The sequence below is a fragment of the Rattus norvegicus genome, chromosome 2 (genome assembly GCF_036323735.1).
Source record: "Rattus norvegicus strain BN/NHsdMcwi chromosome 2, GRCr8, whole genome shotgun sequence".
Taxonomy (NCBI): domain Eukaryota; kingdom Metazoa; phylum Chordata; class Mammalia; order Rodentia; family Muridae; genus Rattus; species Rattus norvegicus.
This window is the reverse complement of record NC_086020.1, coordinates 247598424-247617288: the sequence shown is the minus strand read 5'-3', so window position 1 is coordinate 247617288 and position 18865 is coordinate 247598424. Positions and strand designations below refer to the sequence as shown.

The following is an 18865-nucleotide window of genomic DNA, read 5'->3' as shown; positions in this document are numbered from 1 at the left end:
GGAAAAGCCAAGTATAACAATGACTTAAAGTGTGTTGTGTGTTCTATGTTTTTATTTCAGCAAGAAGATGAAAATCTGTTTGGGTGGAATGCACCCTAAACACTACCGTTGCTTTCCCCACTTGGATGTGTTCACTGTCACAACTGGTTTATTTGATGAAGATATTTATTTTTTGACTAATATTGCATAGATATTACACCTGTGTCTATTCATGACAGCAATTGAAATTCACATTTGATAAAATATATAAAAGGAGTAAACAATGAACTGATTTACAATATGCCTTGGATAACATCTTCAATTATTAAAGTAATTAGTGAAATTGAATCATGATAAAAACTCAGCTTAATTTGAACTTGTCCTTGAAGCTACTTTCTGACCCATTTTAACACATTTGCTGATGAAACATTCATAAGAAACGGGACATTGTAAGCTTTGTGTTTAAGGTGGTTTTTTTTTTCAGCTAATTTACTTTTTAAAAAAACCTTCTGACTTATACTCCTTTCCATAGATAAACTTTTTCTAACATACCAATGTTCATCGCTTTAGTTCATTGTGGGTTTGGGGCCTTTGTCTTTTAGTAAGATTTTTAAGACTTCATTATTTTTGTTTCTTTCTTCTATACGATAATGTGAACTGGAATGTTACTCATCACTGTTATTTTGAGAATATTAAAAAGGTAGACATAAAATGTGTCTTTCAATATATTTTTAGCTAAAAACAAAGTTTATTTATTGACTATCATGTGAAACATTTTTAAACTATATCATACAGTAAAAATATAAGCAAATTTCTCAGTGTTTTCAAATGCCTGGCATGTTTCTTTGTGAGAATAGCAGATAATAAGTAGGCATTTCCAGCAATCCTTAAACTTCCTTCTCTATTTAACATGGCTTGTTTTAAACTCAAATGACCCATGCCATGAAGGAGCACAAAAGGACTCTATGCATTAAAAGATTTACTCACCATGTCAAATATTGAGACTCTCACTGTTTCAAAATTACCGTAATCATTAGCTTAGATTCTCAGATAAAAATAGGGAATTTAGGGGTTGGGGATTTAACTCAGTAGTAGAGCGCTTGCCTAGCAAGCGCAAGGTCCTTGGTTCGGTCCCCAGCTCCGGGAAAAAAAAAAGAATAGGGAATTTACTGTGCTAGAGAATAAGCAAGAATATTTGTAGCAGGTGTATTTTCTGTTTTAACCATGACAATTTACATATTTGGTTGGTCCAATTCAAAGACAAGATGATTTATGCTGTACAGCCCTTCAGCAGTAATCAGCTTCTCTCCAGAAAAGCCTATAATACCTGTGGGCCTCTCTCACCATCAGACACTAATATGCCATCATTTAGTTTAGCAAGAACACACTAAGTAAATAACAATTCTAACATACTCACAGGGTGAGGAGGTGTTGACTTGCAGATGTGAAGTAAGGTCAGGCACACACAGCTGCGTGTTCTTCCCCAGACACTTGTGTATGTCACTTGAGTTTATTGTTGGATCAATAAAGAGAATCTGCATTGTAAAGAGAAGGAAAGTGGAGATTGGATATTTGTGATCTTGCCCCTTGAACTTCCAATGTCCTGGCAACCATGACAAGACCCTGGGGTTATGAATTCCAGGGGTGGTTATATGAGAACTAGCAGACACTGGGATCAAAGCCAGGCTCAGTTGGATTGCACTGACTCTTTTGAAAATCTTAGATACAAACTCCTGACATAGTGTCTCTACATCTATCCTTTGGCCTCTCAGCCTGCCTTGATATTGGGACTGCAGAACATACAGGTTGAACATAGTTTAATCTAAGCAAACATCACCATAACAGATATCTATTATCATTTTTTACATTTATGAAAGATGTCATCCTTTGGGTAATAAATAAATAAATATTAAAAGGTAATATTTTTTGGCTTTGGTAAGAGAATGAGTTGCCATCTCTATATTCCGTGTCCTTATAGAAACAAATGTGACATAGTCATACTGAATTTAACAGTGTCTCACACTGGCTTCTAAATTACCTTGCAAAATTATGTACTTCATTGGATCCCATAATCTGAGTCCAACAAACCCTCAGAGGGATACTGAAATGTAAGATTCCTTTTTAAATAAAAGTTTCAGGGGTCAATTTTTAATTTAACCAAGACTCCAGTGACCTTCCCACCTCAATATATAAATGTTCATCTCTCTAAAACATGTCTATGCTTTTATCATGCAATGCCTACAGGTTATTTGAAGCAAGGCATGTAAAGTTGAAAGCATTCTTGTATGCTGAAACTATAACAGAGTTTTAAATTTAGGTCAGCTTAACATATTTATTAGGAGCCTTCTAGGCTTCAGATTCCCTGCCAGGAGCAGGGTGTGAATTTCTATCTAGGACACAATCCTCATATTCCCCAAACTCAGTCTGGAAAAGTTACTACATAAATAAATTTTTATTACAGAAGGATAAAAGATAGAAACCAAAATGTAACATAGAATCTCTCCTTTAACCCATCTCAGCGTATAACCACAGATGTTCCTTATAAAAAATTTAATTAAAACATTCTTACATGATATTATTTTTAACTTACAATGAAACCTTTATGAATAATGTGCTTACTGACAGCAAGGAGTTCTATGAGTCACTGGTAGCACAGAACTGGCCCCTCACTACTGCTCCTGGCTCTGCTTGTCATTTTTAATAATTTGGAAATCTTTTTCCTTCCCTCTCAGCCCACTGTCTTATGAAACATTTTTTCCCTTAACTTTTTATATGACAACTGAAGTTAAAACGATTCCTGATGCCTCACGTACACACTGAAGACTACCTGAGAAGGATCAGTCTTCTCCTCTCTAAGGTGTGCTGGAAAATAGTAAACATCCAGTTCCTTAGAACAAACAGACAGACTGGAGTTATATAGAATCTATTAATTTGCAAGATGTTAGAATTGTCAGAAGTTCTTCTATCAAGCCGCTGTTATGACTTGGAAGATGTCCTTGTGAGGCTTTTGATTCTCAAGAGCAATAGAAAATCAAGCACAGTACAAGACTGAATACCTCCTCATGATACAATTGTGGCACAGTGCTCAAGTGCAAATCTTGAAAAACAGCATAAGGCTGAGAATCTGAGTAGTGGAACTTTAACATAATTTTACTACGATTTTGAATAATGGAAAGAAGGTTCAGGTATAGTCAACACACTTGTAATTTTAGGAGTTGGCAGGAAGAGGCAGGTAGATCCCTGAGTTCCAGGATAGCCTGGTCTACAGAGTAAGTCCAGGACAGAAAGAGGTACACAAGAAATTTTATCTCAAGAAAAAAAAACCCAAAATTATGATGATGATGATGATGATGATGATGATGATGATAGTAGTAGTAGTCGTCGTCGTAGTAGTAGTAGTAGTAGTAGCAGCAGCAGCAACAGTAATTGTAGTACTAGGAGTAGTAGTAGTAGTAGTAGTAGTAGTAGTAGTAGTAGTAGTAGCTTTAGTAGGAGAAGTAGAAGTAGTAGTCATAGTTGTAGTACAATGTAACGAATAACAAGAAGAAAACAGAAGTGGGAAGATCCAGTTCAAATTTGAGTAGCCTTTCACTTCACCTGGGTTACATACTAGAGCTTCTACAGCCTATCATGTGTGACATGGAATATGAGTCTCACAGAGTCCCCCAGATTTATCTGGGTTAGGTCAATAAATATATTTGTATAGGGCAAGAACATCATAGACAAAGAGGCATTAATGCACCTGGCCTAGGTGTGCATCCAGCCTTGTACACACACTGCACAGCAAAGCACCTGCACTTCAGATCAGGGGTTAGGGTTACAGGTGCTGCAGGAGGAGGGTGATGTATGGGAAAGAGGGCAAGGCAACTAGAACCTACATACGTTTCACAGGAAATAATAAATTTCAGAACTCTTAGTGATGCTTCCACTGAGCCATGATAGCTCTGACACCACCATGAAGTTGAAGATTAATTAAAGCTATAGTAAGTTAAAAGTGTCTATATTCAAGAATTTAGAGTAACTTGTAAGTGGGGACCTGCTTTATTCCTAAGCCAATGTATACAAACAATGAGACATAATCCATATTATATGTAAAGAATGATGGAAGGTACAGAATTCATCACTCCCCAAGTTGCTCTGCCACAGGAACTGTATCAAAACCTACAAGAAATCAGATTTGCATGTGAAAGGGAGAGGGCTTCAGAGCTTCTATACTAGGAGAGACACAATTTTTAGAGGCAACATGAAAATTTTCAGTGTTTTATTCTGTATATTTATTACCTCCTTCAATGCTTCCTGTCCTAGCTAAGAAACAAAAATATTTTTTACCTGTGTCTAATTTCAGGAACAGAGGGATGTTGAGAGTCAGTCTTTAACAAATATTTGCATTGAATTTTAATAATCTTGAGTTAAAGGATTCTCCAAAGATACACACCACTTGATTTCCATGACTCCCCTAGGGGTCTAGAAATAGGGCTTTGGAATTTGGGGTAAGAATTTCACATATTAACAGAAAGTGAATGTAGACAGTAGGTGAACCATACTCAAGTATGAGTGCCTTCTTAAATTTGTCAAGAGTATCTCAATGGAAAGCCCTCGGGAAGAGTGACAAAAGACGTTCTATTTGTCCCTCAGTCTCTGAAGTCTCCTGCTTTATTGCTGCCCATTTAAGGTGAGCAGTGTAATCATGAAAAGATGATTGTGTCTGTATTACCAACAACTGAGGGAACATTTCAAACTGAATAAAAATGACCTCTCCACACTAGGGATTATAAGAATGATTTGGATTTGCAACCCAATTTGAAAAGCAATCCTGGGTAACTCTGATTGCATCTCTGTGTTACTTGACTAGAAAATGGTGAAGTTAGGATTGTGAACACTTAGTTTCCTTTACACTACAGTTCAGTCATTGAAACTTTCAGATTAGTAGAACTTCTCTCTGTCTATCAACTATCAATGCACATATCTAATATCACATATATATATGCAATATATATATATATAATATGCTTCATTTGTCATCTAGGTTTATACCCTCTATTAACAATATTTACCCATGATTTATATATTATATATGTAGTCATGCATCCTTTTCATAAATTTATATATCATCAATCATTCATATATCTATCATCTATCTATTGTCTATCTAGCTACCTATCATCTATCATTTATTATCTATCTACCTACTACATATATGTAATATACATATTATATATATCTATCTATCTACCTACCTATCTTCATCTATCTATCCATTCATTTATGATCAATTTATGTTATGTATCATCTACCTATCTTTAATATATTTATCCATATTTTATCTACCTATCTACCTGCTTATCAAATATCTATGCATTTATTTATTAATACCCTACGTTTGTCTCAATTTATCATATACATAAGCCTGTCTATCTCCTTTATCTACATATAATGTAGATATCATATATCTATATATGTATCTATTATATATCTATGTATCTCCCTCCTATCTATATCTGCCGTCCTCCTATCATCTATCCATATCTGCCTATTCTCTATCTATCCCTATGTCTAATTCCATGTCATTATGAATATTCAAACAATAAAAACGGTGAAAAAGCCTGTAACAAAATTTTTCAAGTTTTTCACTAAATCTAAACTATATCCTAATGTTTGAACTTTTATGAAAAGTTATTAATTTGTTCCTCCTATTTATTGTTCCTATTTAAATCTTATTATATTAGCTTTAACCTTTACTGGGCATTTCTCTTTATTGTTCTGTGCTGTGACTTATATATGAACATTTTAAATTTCACATTAATAATTATTTCATTTCATGTAGCACAAGCTTATAAATTATTTTTTCAAAAGTCATTCACAATTAATTGATGAGAACATTGAGATTCAGCATGCCACCTAATGGTTCAAGGATCACCATAAGCTATCCCAACCCACTTTCTCCTCAGTTCATTCTTCTCTCTACTAGGTCCTTAATGGCGATAGGTTGAGGTTGAAATAAATGAAGATGCAATAAAAACTCAGTATCTCATTCCTAAATATAAAAATAATATGAACACAAAACCAGTCACCACTCATTATAAAGAATAATACCAACCACATTGCCTTGAATCGGGTAGAAAATGCCTCAGGTGTCACACAACAAAACCAGCCTAGGTTACTTGAGTGAAGCAACAGTCTCCTTTCTGTTGTTGTTGCTGTTGTTGTTGTTGTTGTTGTTGTTTTTGTTTTGGACCATTAGAGAGGATGGTTCTATAGGATGCAAAATATTTTTCCATGTTTGTTATTTCCTGAGGCTGGAATGTGAAAGGTCCTGATAGGCTCAAGTGTTTAAATTCTTGGTACCTAAGTATTGGCACATGAAGGATGCAGAACCTTCATGAAGATCTTGCTGGACAAAGTGGGTGATTGAGGTCGATCTTCTGGTTTATTAGGCTGGTCTTACTCCATTGCTCTCTGCTTCTTGACTGTAGACACTGAGTAGTACTAAGAAATCTCTTGTTCTGCTGTAGTTCTGTCACCACTATGGAGGACCATACTTGCTGAAACTGTAAATAAATCTACACCCTTCTTAAGTATCTTCCTTTCAGGCATTTGATCAGACAAGTGTGGGGTCAGGGAACAATAGGACTAGGGGAAACCCATCCAGAATAAGAATGGGGTTGAGGTGCATCCAAACCCAAGAAATTTCCTCCTAAGATCAACAGAAGTTTGATTGCTGCCCCATGCCCCAAGCCTGAATGGCCCCCCACTCTATCCCTAAACTCCCACCTTTCCCTCCTGGAGAAGCTCCCAGAGCACCACAGTCTGGTTAAACTTCCTCTCCCTTTATAAGGTATTGTCCAGCGGAACCTGGATTTCTTCCTTATGCAAATGAACCATCCTAGTGCCCTGGCCCCAGCCTATCATGTACAGTCGTCCCCCAAAAAGCTAACCCATCCCCAAATGTTTACGTTGCCTTTGTTTCTCCCATTAAATGAGAGGTCTCACTAAAGCTGTCTCCTGAGAGTCTGTTCTCATTGTGTTTACATATGCCTGTAGTTTGCAGTTTCTTCTTCTCTGGCCATCCGTCACTCTTCCCCTCCCAGGACCCACCAGTTGTGATCCATAGCTGGTAGATTAGGTCTGGAGTTGGAGGCTGAATAGCAGACAAGAAAAGAGGCTAATGCCATATTTTAAAGGTTTATCTTCTGTGGTGACTGTGTGCATATGTTGGGCACAGATTTTGACAAATGTGAAGATGTTCTATTCTATTGTTTCTAGTCTGAGTCCTGATTACCTGAAGCAGCATGTGCAAAATATGTATATGAACATATGCACATATATGTTCATATGCAAATGAGTATATTGCACTTTTCAGTCATGACTCAATATCAAAAATACCTTTTGAGAAATGTATATTTGAATTATTTCATAGTAGAGGGCACTTATACACTCAAGGGGAGCTGCTACTGCTAGCTGATGTGGTCTCATGTGGTTGGCATCATTTAACACACACTCAGACACACACTCAGACACACACACACACACACACACACACACACACACACACACACACCACGTTCTGCTATTTAGAAACTCATGAGTATGTCTGGCAGGTAACCCTATAAGTCATAGTTTAGCTTTTTCCGAGTTAGGACTCAGATGCATTCTCCAAGAATAATTCACGTAATCAACCTGATGTGTCACAGCTGCCTATACAAGTAGGTGGTGACACAGAGAATACCGACAGGTAATACAGAATGCTCCCTTCCTTCCTTGACCCAGACAATATCACAATAAACTTAATTAATTGAAACAGAAATTCAACAAGGTATTCCAACAAATTATTTGTTGAAAAATGTTAATTTCATTAAAAATTTGAGATTTCAGTAGGTGTTTTCCTGAAGGAAGCCTTGACAAAATGGAGCAAGATTGTGAAGTCACACCTGCAAGAAGGCCACACTGCTGTGAGCTACAGCGAGGGCTGGCACTGAAAGTTTCTGCTTTCTCCCTGTCCGCTGTCTGTACCCACATCACAGCTCTGTCATCTGTTCGCTTTGGCTGCCAGGAAATGAAACGTAAACCTTGTTTCCTCGATCTCTGGACAGATTCGAACAATGTCATTCACTGATGCATAATTTATGAGGTGTCACAATAGGCTCAACATTAAACTATAGGTAAAGAGAAGAACTGACAAACGTCTCCCTGAGAATGATTATCTAGAAAATCATAGGCCACTGGTAGATGCCCACAAAACCTGAAACATTTATTTCGAGCTTATAAACCCCACCAGAGGTGTGTGGGCTACACTTACTTTTGAGTTTAAGCTGTGGAATTTTTCCCCCCACTGGGCGATATATGTCTTGAGCACAATTATTAGTTGGGAATAAAATGTTTACTTATCGTTAAGGTGTACTTACAGTTTTGGTTCAAATGACTTTGAGATCAACTTTTCAAAGTACAATGAGAAGAAGGTAGCTTACAAAGAAAAGACTATAGGATTCATGGTCTCATTGTCCTCAGCAATAAATAAATTATTACATCTAGGTTCTGCATGGTATACAGCCTTCTAGGAGATACATAATGTACATGGAGATATCTCACTGGTAGGGGAAAGCCTGTGATGATGCAGGAGGCTAGAAGATGAAGACCCTGGTTTTGATTGACATTTTTTTGGGGACCTTCTTTCTGAAGCTGAGTTATTTTCATCTCTTTTTAACCATCCGTGTACCAGAAACTGTCCCCAGCATCCCTTGAAATGGAATTAATCACAGTGACTGATCATAACTGAGGACAATTTAGAAATGGAGACCTCCTAGGAATAAAGAGGACATTTGGACAATCATCAGGAGAAGGGAACAACTGTATAAAAATTCACCAGAGACACTCATGGACTCAAATATCAGGCCATCTATTTTATTCACAGATACCATTTGATCTTTCAGTTAAGGATAATGGTTTGACACAGCTTCATTGGCAACTGTGAACTTTTAGAATATAAACAAATTCAGCAGGATGAATTAGAAATAGAAAAATGAAATAAATGGGTCAATTGATGAGGGGATAAAGTCTGATACATTGCATATTCTGTGTTGGAAAGGAAAATATAACAGCTTAGTGGCTTGTTACATAAACAGAGGCATCACCACAGACATTAAAATTACATCAGGAAGCCCAATAGAACAAGTCCACGCTCTCATCACAGGGATGACTCAGGAGAATAAATGTGCCCCTAAGACCCAAAAAGTAAATTTGAGGACGGAAAGCTACGTTCTGAAATACTAACTGTCACTCTATCTATTCCCAGTGATAACTGAGACCCTAGTGTGAATATTGCAGAAGTGTGTGCTATTAACCCATAAGGAGACAGTTTGAAATGCATTCTACATTTCCCTAGTTGCAGGTAGTAAAGAAGCTACAGATGTGACAGATATGTATATTTCTACATGCTATTAGTAAATCAGGAAATAATGTTTGCCTGCCAACATCCAACTATGCACTGAAAATGAATGTGCTGTATTTAAGTTATGTTGTTAACTGGATGGGGTAGGGTAACTTACAAAAGACACACACACACACACACACACACACACAAACACACACACAAACAGGCACACATACACAGTCATACAGGCATAAACATAACCCCGCACACACAATACATACACACACGAAGGTTTACACATACATAGCACATACAGTGGCACACACACATATATACACATACACACACAGGCATGCACATACATAGACACACATAGGCTTATACATACATAACACACACACATACACATATGCATAAGCACATATACACACAGGCACACATATTCACACACATGAAAGCATACACATGCACACCACACAAACACATTCACACAGAGACAGATATACACAAGCACACGCATTCACACACAGCCTCTATATATACATGCACAGGCACACACAAGCAAACACACACATACACACAAAGAGGCACACACATAAAAAAACCACAGAGACACACAGACGTATACACACATACATATACACACTCTTTTTCAGTTTGATTTTTAGTTTTGTTATGGGTGGCATGCACACACCAAAGCGCAAGTGACAGTCAAAGACACCCAGGGAGAATAGATTCTCTCTAACAGCTTTCGTGTGTGTTCCAAAGTTTTAAGTCACATTCCTGGGTGTATGAGACAAACACCTCTAACCACTGATACATCATGCCAGCATCAAAATATACCTTCTTAAATACTTGCAAAAAAGAATGTAGTCTAGTCTAACTGTAGTGCTTTTTAAAACAAGCATTTTCAAATACTTGGGACAGTATAGCTTTTCAACTTCCTTTTTACAACTTTTGAGTCACAATCTTTGAACTATCGTCTAATGACTAGGTATCCCTGGAATCTAAGAAGTCAACTCAGGAAAAAAATCCCATATGTCTAATATGTTTCAAATAAATGATCAGTACAACAGTGACTTCAGCAAAGGTCCATTTTACATACTCTTGTTTTCCAGAAAATCGTGTTCTTTGAGTCCCTGACTGTGTTGCTTTGGTGTTGGTAATGGTGACCGTGCTTCTATGCATGGCTGTTCTTACGATTTTGCCATAAATGCCAGTGGATCAAAGCACTATAATGCTCTCCTTACAGTTTTCCCAAAAGCACTCATGGAAAAGTCTAAGCCTCCCTTTTCAGGAAAGAATTATAAGATATAAACAAATACTATTCTGGTTGGCATGAGTTCAGTACCAGCCTCACCTGATGCCAGAACCATGCTGTTTAGCTGCAGATTATTAATCTGCTCTAAAGTCCGTGCAGGCATGCAGGTTAGCACACCTCCTCTAAATCCACCCAAGTGTTTTATATTCACAAATAAAAGACACACTCGCACACACACATGCACACACGTGCATACACACACACACACACACACACACACACACACACAGCCTTCTTTTTAATATGCCTTAAGCAGCTCAATGACTGGGCTACGCCCTAACTTCTTGTGGCTAACACAAACTCCCCTTTGAAATTCCTGAGTTAACACTAACTAAATCTTTATTTTATCTGCTGTTCTGGACCCTGCTGGGCAGCCCTCCTGGGGCTGCTTTCTTCCTGTACCTACAAGTCATCTCTCTCTCCCTTCAGCACCTTTCTGGCATGGTCCATCTCTTACACCCTCAACATGGCAGAATCCCTTCTTCCTCCTTGCTTAGTCCCTTCCCAGGAATCCTACAAGTCCCGCCTCTACCTCTCTGCCCAGTCACTGGCCCCAGTAACCTTATTGACCAGTCAAAAACCAACTAAGGTCAAGCTTCTTTTAGTCCTTTGTGTGTGACACTGCAAACAGGTTTTTGGGTAACAAAAACAGCATGAAAACACAAGCCTCTACAAGGCTGTTCTCCACTTAGCTACATGCTTGCATGCTCTGGGTACAGATGTGCCAGCAAGCCTGGTTCAGGCACAACGCAGAAAAGGGATATCAACTACTTTAGGACAGTGCACCTGTCACATACATACAGAAAAGCTGTTCAATCCAATAACATCAGAATGCATGTTCACATTGGGGGCAGAACATTTCATTTCGTACAACACAGGATGAACCATGAAAGTAATAACAAATTGAATAGAGAAGCAGCATGAGACATCACAGAAGGGAACTAGAAATCAAGACCAAAATAATTCTGGAAACCTTCTAAGTTATGGAAGATAACAGTAGGATAACAGCAAGGTTCTGAGGAATAAACTGGAAAACAAAGGGAGAATGAGAGCAAAGTTAAAAAAACATTGATTACAGATAAACATGAATGGAAGGTTAACATACCAGGATGCCACATCAAAATGTATGTCATTTTGTAAAATGAGTGTAAGAGAAAGGTAACGAAAATTTAAACTCAAATCAAGTAAGAGCAATGTAAACTCCTGTCAAACATATGGCTCAAGGAAAGGAGGTGTTAACTCTGAAGAAGTTGGAAAAATCATCAAGTTAGGGCAAAGGTGAAAGAAAAGAGAAACCACAGAGTTCACATTCCAAGGCCAGAAAAATCAATACGATCAGGAACAATTGATGGCTCTATGAAAACTTAATAGAAACCCACGGAATGTAAGAGTAATAAAAATAAACACAATGAAACCTAAACAGAGTGGTCAAAACTGCTATCACAGATATATAGACTATGGCTAATTATAGGAACATTCTAATACAAACAATAAAATAACTTGTAAAAGTAAGTACTAGGAAGACATCAGCTACCAAGACTTTAACATTTATAAAATATATACATAGACTGATTGCAGGAATGACAGCACCGAATTGTAAGCCCAGAGCTAGAGGAGCGAGTGAGAAGCCCCTGGGGCATGTGGATCATTCTGTGTGACATCAGGCTCTGGCCTCCATATTCATACTCACAACTTACATGTCCGTGTGCAGACACATGTAAGGACACACACACACACACACACACACACAGGGATACATGTGTAGACACATATAAGGATACACACACATGCACATGCACACATATAGACACACCCAGAGGTACATGTAATGCCAGAATGTAAACACATGTACACATACATGTATAAACAGTCATGCACAGTCCTAAATAGCAATTGTACTGCCATGTAGTGGGATTGCAAATATCAACTGATAAACCATTTTATTAGAGGGTCAGGTCTTGTGTGTGGGTTCTGGAAATGACTGAGCCATCGTTTTATCTGTGAATATCTACATTTAAGTAGACTGACAGTAGTTCCTAATGTGATATATGCCTGATACTCACTGAGAGTACATCTTACTCTGTTTTTTTTTTTTTTTTGGTTCTTTTTTTCGGAGCTGGGAACCGAACCCAGGGCCTTGCGCTTCACATCTTACTCTTAATTTAAAGCAAAATAAATGTTTGAGGTGATGTTTATATTTATTAGTTTTATGTAACCACTATTCAACATGATATGTTCTATATAATGTGTTATATATATTCAACATTTTGTACCCATGTGTGTGTGTGTGTGTGTGTGTGTGTGTGTTTGTCTAAGACATGACTGATTGGGCTCAGGATGCCCTCTCCTGACCACATAGCGAGTAGAGACTTTGGTACTGTGGCCTCCTTCTTGCATCTCCAGAAAACTGCAATGGCCAGTGTGCACATCATGCTGTCTTTGTTGAGTCTATAAAGTGGGTATGATAAGAGTTTGTTCTTACATTTATTTACTGCAAGTGTCACTTGCTCCTGTGATGTACTTGTTTCTTTCATTCTTTTATTTACTACTTTGGCCATATATGAATATGTAGTAATAATTTTAAAGTCCATGTACACATTTGTACTATGACATATCATGAAGTCTCTTGTGTCTTTGACCTCCCATAGTCAAATGTAATTTTAGTAAAGTAATTAACATCCGTTAGAAAATTGTCTTCTCATTCAGTATGAAATATTCATGTCTGGGTCCTGGATAGTAAGAAACACATGAAAGAATATAAAACTTGAATATTAATATTGGATGATGAAATACAGGGTTCAAAATTGTCTCTACCTCATAAAGTGCATATCCAATTAGGTTTCACAGTCTAGGGGTCAAATCACTGTGACTACAAAACCATTTTGTGCATATTCTGAAGAACTTGAAAAGGAAAATGTATGAAGAGATGTGAGAGGAAACAGGAGGGTGTTCCATGAGATAAAGAGGACTCTTAAAAATTTCCCACACATGTTCACTGCAAACCTGTGACTCAGAGAGCCCAGAATTTCTTTTCATTGGAAATTTGAATTCATTTTGGGTTCAATTCAATGAAATCAAAAGCTTCCGTGAGCCACCAACTAGTTGTCTACAAATTATATGACAGCAGTGAGATCTGTTGCTGATGTGTATCTTCAACCATGGTGACTCCATTTCAGCCCTATTTTTAGCCTGTGCAAAAACAGGTAGACGTACTAAGGTTTCAGATGCCCCTTTTGTTCTTTGATTGCATATGTGTTCACCTTGATTTGGTCAATAGACATGAATCCTTAAACAATTAATGCTTTCCTCATCTTCAAAACCACTGTCTGTAAACACTGCTATCTACGTAAATATAAAAAGTTATGTGAATTCATGGTAGGAATCCAGCAGGTAAAGGAAAACGTGGTGTGCTCCTCATTTAATCTACAGAGTAAAAGACTTCTGTGAATTAGAGACACAGGATGTCTCCTTGTCTTTCTGCTCTGTGTTGTTTCTTTCAGTTACTAAGATAACCACCAACATTTAAACATTTAATTATCTTTCATGAAGTGCTGCAGATATGTCCAGATTCTAACAATCACCAAAATGTCTACAAATTCATAACCTATATCAAGGAAAGGAAAGCAGCATGTAATACACAAGGGCAGATAGAATGTCTTCATAAGTGAATCGCACTACTTGCCTGTTGACATCATCAATGGACATGCCTACATTACCCAGTTGTAGACTAGTATTTCCATCAATGCTCTGGCATCAAGAGCTGGGCATACCTTTGACAGAGAGGTGTGAAACTTTCAGTCTGGCTGCAGGATCTGCTGTGGCCCCAGGTCATAAGCAATGTTCACAGGGTTCAAATGGCTCATAAAGAAATGAAACCAACTACTGCTGTGTGCAACACTGGATGGACTCATCAGACTCTAGTCACATATTACTAATTTACACGTGCATACAACAGCAATGGTTTTAGAAATGGCAGATGAGAATTGGGAGGGAGCATAGAGAGGCAGGGTGGAGCACTGGAATGAAACAATGCAATTATATTTTATCAGAGATAGTGAAATTAGCAGCTGTATCCTGCCTGCTAAGCTCACAGTGTGTGAGCATCAATCAGCAGTCCACTCCAGACTTTGAGTTCAGAGGTTGGTGAAGCCTCGAGGCCAGGGGAGCCTGAATCAGAATGTTCCTCACTCTTCTTCACAGTTCTCAGATGATAACCTCACTCTTATCACCCTCCACTGAGGCAGCAGAGGCACGGTGCTGATTAGTGCCATATCATTTATCTCCATTCCTCATAAACACCGGCCTCTGCTCGTCTGATCTGGGGTTGGAAGACCTTTGACTCAGGGGCTGAAGTGCCACAGTGATGGAAACTGCAGCTCTTTCCAACCCAAAAGCAGCTAAAATGCTGCGAACTGAAGTGTCTGCTCCCTCTGAGCTATCCCTCCTGCCCCTCTTGCTGCCTTGCACACAGATAGATCTTTGGGAACGCTGTTTACTGCTTGAGGTTCAGCGCAATGTTTTTCCCGTTTGCTTTTCTTTGTCACTTCTCTTTGGGTGTTTCTTCTTCAGTTGTTCTGAATTTTTCCTCTAGTTTCTCTCAGTCACAGAGAGCACAGTCTCTGTTCTCACCATTCTTAGTCGTATTATAGCCTCACTACATTCTCTTCTCAGTCAGGATCCCAAATTACATTAGACCCAGATTAGATTTCACAGCATCTGAGAACCAGTCCAGTTTGCTTAATGTGAATTTTGTGTTGTCTGAGCCGCGGGACTCACACTCCTAGCATTATTGTTAAGGTCATTATAGCATATTAAGTTGGTGTATATTCACCCTTCTGAAATATAATAATCCAGAGAGTAAAAGCTACATCGTGTCCAGATCACCTAAAGCATCCTGCTGTGCTATTGTCGGAGGCAGAACTGATGAAACAAGAATGGCGGCAGTGATTGACTGCACTCACCATGCTCTCTGGGTGTCATTAACCTTCCAACGCTTTACATTCATAAATTGACTTAGCTCCCCAAACTGTTTAGGAGAGAAAAGCCAGCAGTTCCATGAAGCATGTCTCAAAAATGCGTGGGATACACGTGTAGAAAAATGCGCTTGCCTTTATCAGTATCTAAGCACCCTCCAGGATAAACTGCTTTGGAACCGAGAGTTCAAATCAGGGTAAGGTGCTTTAAAGATGCAGTGTGGGGTAGGCAGGCGAGCCTGATCTTTTACTCTTTCTTGATGCACGGATTCCAGATTTCCTGCTATAATGTCAGCATGTCCCTCAAACTTCATCAAGGGACATTAAGTCCCCAAGAGACAGTGTCTGCAAGTGGGAGCCATACGAGGTGGTGATTCCCCCTGTGGATCCATGGGCTACTGCTGCTGTTATAGCTCTACCAATCTCAGGAGAAGAACAGAAATTTGAGTTGCTAGTTCTAGCAAGAGTCTTGTGGGTTGTGCCTACAGCCAATGGTGGTAGGGAAAATTAAAGCATGGTAGCCATTTTCTGTGTGTGGCCAAATTAGATCAAGAGTTGACAACAGCTTTCTAATTGAACATAAGACCCACTCAACTGGATGGAAAGCATGCGTGGCACTAGAATCCTAGCCAACTACTCTCTGCTAATGAAGGCAAAGATCTTGGAGAGGAATTTACATGCATCTAACACTTTACTACACCATCAACAATCTCTCACAATACTCTAAATAGTTCCCCTTATATCCACAGAGAGGTGTTTCTCAGCTTCATCAAGGAAATTTCTCTTTGCAAAAAAAAAAAAAAATGACCAGTATTTTAGAGACCACGGCCAATCAAAAGGCCACATTGTGGTGCCCTGTCTCAAAGAATAATCTACAAAACACTCTGGCACTTAAGGCCCAGCAAACATCAAGGGAAACATATAGAAAGGTTGTAACAATCGTATCAGAGAGTTTGGTGTAAGATTGTATCTTCTAGTAGTATCAGAAGCTACATCATAAGGTCTCCTCCATGTGAGACAGGACAAAACTTGGCTGAATAAAGATGGCAGTAGATGTGCTAATGTGAAAGGGGGAAAGCCCACAGGCCCAACCCTACAGAGACCTGAGGAATTCTCACAGTGAGAGAATAGTCTCCCCCAGAGAAGAGCACACCAACTGTAATCCAATACCAAATGATCAGCAATGAAAGTGTACCTGCATGTAATATTACCAGGATCAGCAGATTGTATTTATTTATTTAAGAATATCTACACATGTATATATGTATTTATACACACACATATATGTATATGTGTATATGTGTCTGTGTATATATGCATATATGTAATGGTACCAGTAGAGAAGACGTTTATTACAATTTTGAGGCAAATTGGAAGCAAGCATTAATTAAATATGGCCAGAATGGTGGACTCAGGCCAGGTCCACTTCTGGGTTCCCAGAAAATGGTGATATATCAAATTTTGCAGCTGCTTAAAAAGGGCAACTCCATAAGGACACCATGTTTGCCATTAGGTCCTACCAGGGCCAATTATATACATATATACTTCCTGCCAGCATGTGACCATGCACACTTGGTGACATTGAGGTAAACAAACTTGTTCAGGTGAGTGAATAGGAGCCTGCAGCACTTTAGAGGGATTATCTGTCCTTGAGCAAGGATCTTTCAGGAAAGAGGTATTTTTGTTTTATGAATCTCTTAGGCATAGCAATTAAAACTTAAAATATGGCTTTGGCTCTCACTATGTATATATATATATATATATATATATATATTGTGTGTGTATGTGAGTGAGTATGTAGAAGGCATGAATTTGAAAGAGAGCAAGGAAAGATATATGGGAAGATTCAGATATAGAAAAGAGGTAAATTATGAAATTATATTGTAATCTAAAAAATACATATTTATTCATCAGTGTTGACACAGACAAACAGACTCTAGAGCTACACAGTAATGCAAGAGATCAAGAGTGGTGGACTCATTCCCAAACTAAAGTGAGAACATATAGAGAGGGGAGCAAAAGAAAAGGGGCAGGAGGGAGAGAGGGAGGGAAGAAAGGAGAGAAGGTAGGAGGGAGGGAGGGAAGGAGGGAGGGAGGGAGAAAGCAGAATAGTAGACTAGATTCTCTTCTCTACTCCTGACATCTCAATGAAGCTGCTCTATTACTCTGTAGCTCTGTCTCCGTTTCTCTCTGTTTCTGTTTCTCTCTGTTTCTCTCTGTTTCTCTCTGTTTCTCTCTGTTTCTCTCTGTCTCTGTCTCTGTCTCTGTCTCTGTCTCTGTCTGTCTCTCTCTGTCTCTCTCTCTCTGTCTCTCTCTCTCTCTCTCTCTCTCTCTCTCTCTCTCTCTCTCCTTCTTTGAAGAGAGTTTTGTGAACTCCATGGTTTTCCTAGAGCTTAATAGTCCTAATTAGAAATATCTTATTTTCCCATATAGAGTATGCGAGGACAATGACTTTGGGAAATGAGATTCATAATTATTTAAGAAAGCAGGATTATTCTTGGACAGCAATGACCTGCATATAGCCAATTAAGAGTAGGAGGAATGGTCATCTGCAGATGACCTTGCTAAGAACAATGGGTTCTTAGAAGAGCAGAGTTGGACACAGGTAAGTGGGTGAAAGTCAAAGATCGTGACAGTAAATATAAGAGAAATCAAAGAAAGAAATTTATTGTCAAAATCAGCTCAAGATACCTTGACCTATATCTTGAGAGACTGAGGAAATAAAATAAATTCATATTTTATGTACATAGGCAAATTTATTTTTCGTTTTTAACTAATTACAGTATGGGTTTAAAATAGTTAAATTCAGAATGAAAGTCTGTGAATTCAAGTTTGCATTGAGTACTTAGGAAAAATAAATGAGATGTTTATTTGAAAGTGCTTTGAAAGCTCTAAATTGCCACTCAAATATCATTGACCTTTTTTGTGGAGATCAATTTATTGGTACCCTAATGGATTTTTTTCCTAAATAGAAAAGTTCTCAGCTGTTTCTAAACACGTATTTTTAAAAGAGGAATCAAGGGTCATGCTAAACTCTGACACGGATAAAATGCAGTTCATTAGTGAGATAGATTCCATTGCTCTTTACCAGATGTTCACATTCCTGTCCCGAGTGTCTCTGCCTATGCTGGAGGAAGGCCTTGGTGAACTCTGACGCGGCTCTGGGATTTGCTTTGACTGACAGATGTAGAAGAGATGCATTCTTTTGTGGAGGCACAGATCAAG

General features: G+C 38.4%; 1 long non-coding RNA gene across 1 annotated transcript in view; it reads right to left on the bottom strand.

Moving 5' to 3' along the window:
* LOC134485698 (uncharacterized) overlaps window positions 1-18865 on the bottom strand; it is a 95763-nt gene that overhangs the window by 71552 nt on the left and 5346 nt on the right. The window contains exon 2 of the long non-coding RNA XR_010063970.1: window positions 1397-1514. This is a non-coding gene — a long non-coding RNA (uncharacterized LOC134485698). The remainder of the gene's footprint in view (window positions 1-1396; window positions 1515-18865) is intronic.